The sequence below is a fragment of the Arachis ipaensis genome, chromosome B3 (assembly GCF_059453495.1).
Source record: "Arachis ipaensis isolate K30076 ecotype BB chromosome B3, ASM5945349v1, whole genome shotgun sequence".
Taxonomy (NCBI): domain Eukaryota; kingdom Viridiplantae; phylum Streptophyta; class Magnoliopsida; order Fabales; family Fabaceae; genus Arachis; species Arachis ipaensis.
Genome location: NC_142438.1, coordinates 103,421,974 through 103,427,973, shown reverse-complemented (window position 1 = coordinate 103,427,973; position 6,000 = coordinate 103,421,974). Strand labels below are relative to the sequence as shown.

At 41.6% G+C, this 6,000-nt stretch overlaps 1 pseudogene; it reads left to right on the top strand.

Annotated features, from left to right (window-relative positions):
* The first annotated feature begins 2,538 nt into the window (after positions 1-2,538).
* On the top strand, positions 2,539-4,438 carry LOC148571859 (uncharacterized; annotated as a pseudogene).
* The last annotated feature ends 1,562 nt before the right edge of the window (positions 4,439-6,000 follow it).

The following is a 6,000-nucleotide window of genomic DNA, read 5'->3' as shown; positions in this document are numbered from 1 at the left end:
GTCATGCGTACGCGTCGCCCACGCGTACGCGTCGCTGCCAACTTCTCAAAACACCATTTTCTTGTGTTCCTTCCACTTTTGCATGCTTCCTTTCTATCCTCTAAGTCATTCCTTCCCTATAAAGCCTGAAAACACTCAGCAAACATATCACGACATCGAATGGTAATAAGAGGGAATTAAAATTAGCAAGTTTAAGGCCAAAGAAGCATGTTTTCAATCATAACATAAAATTAGGAAGGAAAATGTAAAACATACGAATTATATGCATAAGTGTGAGAATAATGGATAAAATCTACTAATTTAAGCACAAGATAAACCCTAAAAATGGGGTTTATCAGTGCTTAATTCTCCAAGAGAAGTTTGCCATTGATCCCAAAAGCTTTGGGGAGGAAAGTACATCCCTTGAGGCATCTCAGGAATTTCATGCTGAGGCGGCTGCACAGGTTCTTGTGCAAGCTCTCTGGTTTGCTCTATTATTTTCTTAGTGATGGGCTTATCCTCCCCAATGGAGACATTTCCATTTATGACAATTCCAACTGAGTTGAATAGATGACAGATGCGGTGTAGGAATGCTAACCTTGCATTGGTGTGAGTCTTCTCAGCTACCTTGTACAGTTCTTGAGGAATCACCTCATGTACTTCCCACCTCAGTTCCCATCATGATGCAATGGATCATGATGGCTCTGTCAACAGTCACTTCTGACCGATTACTAGTAGGGATGATGGATCTTTGGATGAATTCCAACCATCCTCTAGCTATAGGCTTATGGTCAACCCTTCTTAGTTGAATGGGCTTGCCTTGGGAATCCCTTTTCCACTGTGATCCTTCCATATAGATGTCTGAAAGCACTTGATCCAATCTCTGATCAAAGTTAACTCTCCTAGTGTAAGGATGAGGATCTCCTTGCACTTGAGGCAAGTTAAACGCCAATTCCTTGGATTTAGGTTCACACTAGTGTCATGGTTTTTAGTAACCCATGCATTAGCATAGAACTCTTGCACCATGAGAATCCCAACATCCTGAATGGGATTGGTTAGGACTTCCCAACCTCTTCTCTAGATCTCTCTTCGGATTTCTGGATACTCATTCTTCTTGAGCATGAAAGGGACCTCAGGGATCACTTTCTTCTCAGCCACTACTTCATAGAAGTGGTCTTGGTGGGCTTTGGTGATGAATCTCTCCATCTCCCAAGATTCAGAGGGAGTGGCTATTGCCTTTTCTTTTCTCTTTCTAGAGGAGTCTCCAACCTTGGGTGCCATGAATAGTAATGGAAAGAAAAAAACTATGCTTTTCTCATACCAAACTTAAAACTTTGCTCGTCCTCAAGTAAAAATAAGTAAAGGAGAAGAATGGAGTAAAAGAAGAAGAAAATAGAAGGATATAGAGGGAGAGAGGGCTTTCGGCCTTGTGGGTGTAGTAGGGTATGAGAGGTGTGTGTATGAAGGGTTATGAAGAGGGTTATTTATAGGAGTATGGAAGGGTATAGGTTCAGCCATAGGGTGGGAAATTTGATTTGAAGTGGGTGGGGGTAGGTGGAAGTTATGATGGTTTTGGGGAAGTGGTATGGATGTGATTGGGCTAGGGTTTATAAGGAAGTGTGTATGGGAAAGTGTGAAAGTAAGTGGGGTAGGTAGGGTAGGTGAAAGATGATGTGGGACCCACAAGTCTTGAGAGGCTAGGGCATGTAGATTCCCTGCTTCTCTGCATTGGCGTTTGAACGCCCAAGGGATGCTCCCTAGCTGGCATTCAACTTTAACACTCCATCCAGAGTTTTCTGTTTTTACTGCTGTGAAATTCTATCTTTGTTCTGAATGCTGCATATGATCATGACCCTAAAAGAAAAACAAAATAAAATAAATAATTGAGTAAAGTATCATTTATGTCCCCAACGTTTGGGGTAAGTCTCAAACATGTCCCTAATATTTTAAATGTTCTATTTGTATCCCAAACGTTTCTAAATCGAATCAATGTTGTCCTACCATCCAAATGACTAACATTTGGTTAACGGCATTACATACGTGAACATTAAGTGAGTAAGCCCAAAGGTTGAGATACACACGTCTGCTTCTTCGCGCCCAATATACCATTCACTGTAGCAAATACGAAATATTGAAGAAACAGAGCATCTCTACCCAACGTTTTTCATTCCAGTTCTCCTTACCATACACATTTTTCTCTTCTTCGAGGCTGATCGTAGGGAGGGGCTGCAAGGTAGTTGGCGGATCATTGTTGGGAGTTTTGCATGAAAGCTTACACCTTTGTTCTGGTGACAGAGTTTGATCGTTCGACAAGGTATGTACCAGGAAAAAAATTTGTGTTTTGGGGTTTGTTGAGTAGTTCTACGAAGAAAAGATGGCCGACCGTATATGAGGTTGCGTGCATTTTTAGGGTTTAGTTAATTTTTCTTATTCCCAGCAAAATGTTCGTTGCTTATGTTAGTTAGGGCATGAATTTACTTTTTCTGGTGATTGAATGTGTGCCTGCGGTTGATGTTGTTTCGTTATGTTTGCCTGTTGTAACAGGGTCTGTTATTTAGGATGAGTTATTTTAGTGTCAAAGTTTACCACCAATGTAGCTTTGGACTTCAAGGAGGGGAATTAAAGTATTTAGGTGGGGAGACAACTGTCATAGACTACTGCAATGAAGATGAGTGGAGCCTGATTGAGGTTTATGACATAGTGAGCAGACAAGGGTATTTGAAGAAAGATATTGCTGTAATGTGGTACAAATCACAGGATCAGAATACAGAAGAAGGCTTAAGGATACTGCGAACTGATAAAGATGCAATGGATATGGCTAACATTGGGGTTAGGGAGGATATGGTGGAGCTGTATGTAGTTCACAAAACAAGTGATATCCATGAGGTGGTTGAGGATGTACACATGTTAGGGAGTACTGAAACTACCATGCAAGTGAAGGCTGGTGGATCTGATGGACAGGGCCCAATGGTTACAGTTGAAGCCCAAACAGTTGGACAGGTGGAGAAAAATTCTGGCCCAAATATAGAGGAAGAAATTGTGGGTAAGAAAGATGAATCAGATGAGGAAGAAGAGGATAGTGATGGCAGTGAGGACGAGGACTATAAACCCAAGGGTGGTAAAGATGGTAGTTGTGATTCATGGAGTTCTAATTCCAGAAATGGTGATGGTTCAGAAGATAGTGCTGCCGAAGTTGTGTTTGGTGACAGTGATGATGAGAAAGAAGGGGCAGAGGGGTTAGTAGATGTCAACATCAGGGTAGGGGATAGATTCAAGACTGCATCAACTGAAACCCAAACAGACGCAGCAAAAGATAGTAGGAGTGACAAAGGTAAGGAGAAGGTCGTTGCAGGTTTAGGTGATGAGGAAGAAGGATATGATTCTGAAGATTTTCTGGATATGCCTATTATTGATGATGATGAGGATGATAATAGTGTTTCCAAGGAGTATCCGTTGGACAAGCAGCTAAAGGACATGAGTGAGTACAAGTGGGAGTTGGAACTCTTTATGTCTCAAGAGAAGAGTTTAAGGATTGTGACACTGCCTATGCTGTACACACTGGGAGGGGTTTGAGGTTTGATAAGGTTGACCTTCAGAGAGTGAAGATTACTTGCGTGGAGGGTTGCAAGTGGTTTGCATACTGTGGGAAAATAAAGAATGAGCAAACATGGCAATTAACCAGCTGCCATAACAAGCATAGTTGTTCTAGAGAGTTGAAAATTGGGATTATGCATGCAAAATGGTTGAGCAAGGTGTTTCTAAAAAAGATCGCTGAGAATCCAAAGATAAAGCTCTCCACACTAATGAAGAAAGCATACAGCAAGTGGAATGTAGAGCTGACTAAGTCTAAAGCTGCCTGGGTTAAACAGTTTGCACTTGATGAGTTACAAGGAACGTACATAGAGCAGTATCGGAGACTCTATGACTATTGTCATGAATTGTTGAGCTCTAACCCGGGTTCTACAATTAAGTTGCAAGTGGAGAGACCACCTGAGTTTGCTTCTGAGAGACCAAAACCGGGTGTGGATTTAAGGCCAAAGTTTCAAAGACTTTATGTGTGCCTTGATGCATGCAAGAAGAGTTTTATGGTGTGCAGACCAATAATTTGCCTTGACGGGTGCTTCATCAAGACACCATATGGAGGTCAACTTCTCACGGCTATTGGCTGGGACCCGAATGACCAGATATTTCCAATAGCATACGGATTGAAGCAGAGACTAAGGACACATGGACTTGGTTTCTCACCAATCTGTGTGATGACTTTGGGAGTGACAAGATAAGGAGATGCACCTTCATGTCTGACCAACAAAAGGTACTTATTTCTCTACTTACTTTATTGATAGTGTTAGTGTTAGTGTTAGACTTGCTTATAGCTACGTTAGTGATCTTAGTGTTAGTGTTAGACTTGCTGATAGGTACATTATTGATCCTAGTGTTACTGTTTGAGTTCCTGCCCTAGTGAACCTAGTGCTTGAAATGTATGAGTAGAGGTTTGAATTGTGCATGTCCAATAGAGGTACTTACTTAATTGTGCCTATCCCATATCATACTGATTTAATTAATGCTTCAACTAAAACTGATTTATGATGGATTTAGGGTTTAGTTCTAACCTTCGATGAGCTCATTCCCGGAGTGGATCATAGATTTTGTGTTAGACATCTTTAAAGCAATTTTAGGAAGAGATTCCCAGGGCTGCAACTAAAACTGATGATGTGGAATGCTACAAAAGCCACTTATTTACAAGAGTAGGAGAGAAACATGGCTGAAATCCAAAAGGTTGATAATGGAGCCTACAACCACCTTATGGAGATACCAACCAGATATTGGTGCCAACATAAGTTTGGAACTTGGTCTAAGTGTGATACAATGGTTAACAACATGTGTGAAGTATTTAACTATGTGATTGTGGACGCCAGAGAGAAACCTATAGTCAGCATGCTTGAAGACATCAGAGTATACATTATGAGGCGTTGGGCTGATAATAGAGATCGGATAATTGAATACCCAAGGGAGGTGTTGCCCCGTATCAGGATTAAGGTTGAAAAACAAGCTGATGCAAGTGGTAAGTGGGTGAGCACCTATGCTGGTCGTGATAAATATGAGGTAACTAGCATTCATGGAGGCAAAGAGAAGTTCGTGGTTGATTTGAAGAATCACGAGTGTTCGTGCAGGAAGTTTCAGTTGTCCGGAATCCCCTGTGCCCATGCCATGACCTGCATTAGGAAGATGTGCTTCAATGTGGACAACTTTGTTGCAAACTGTTACAAGAAAGCAACTTACTCTGAGTGCTACCAACATGTGGTGTATCCAGTGAATGGCCCCAACCTGTGGGAGAAGACACAATTTGATGACGTTTTGCCACCAATCTACAGAAAACCCATTGGAAGGCCTAAACTCAAATGGAATAAAGCTGCAGATGAGAACCCAACTAGGGGAGGAGTATCTCGGGAAGGGCAGAATCAAAAGTGCTCCTATTGTTTTGCTAGAGGCCACAACAAATGAACCTGTCTAAAGAAGCGCAAAGTAGCTGCCACTAGTTCGGTAAGTACGATAGTTGTTTTTTTCTAGTTCTGGCTTCATTTTTATTGATTGCATTCAAAGATTATAATGTCGTGTTGTGGCTGTTAACTAGGCTAACAAAGTTGCTAGATCTACAAGAAGAGCTTCAAGAATCATCTCTAGCACTATCTCAAGCAATGTCTCTAGTACTATCTCTAGCCAGGCTTATAAGGAATCACAAGCTGCAGGAAAGAAGACCACGATGTCAAGGCCAAAGAGAAAATTATCTGCCAATGATGTGAGTTCCCAGCAATCTCAGGCTACGTCAAAGAAGGCTAAGCTGACCCCGTCGAACAATGATTCTGTACAACAACTCAAGGATGCTACCAAGCACAACAATCTCAGGGTGCTGCCAAGCCCATCCAAGCACGTCAGCATATCCCAACTCAAGTTCATGGCTAGGACACCTCCCAAAGTATGGAAAAAGATGTGTTGATTATGATGTGTGAAGTTTTATGTTTT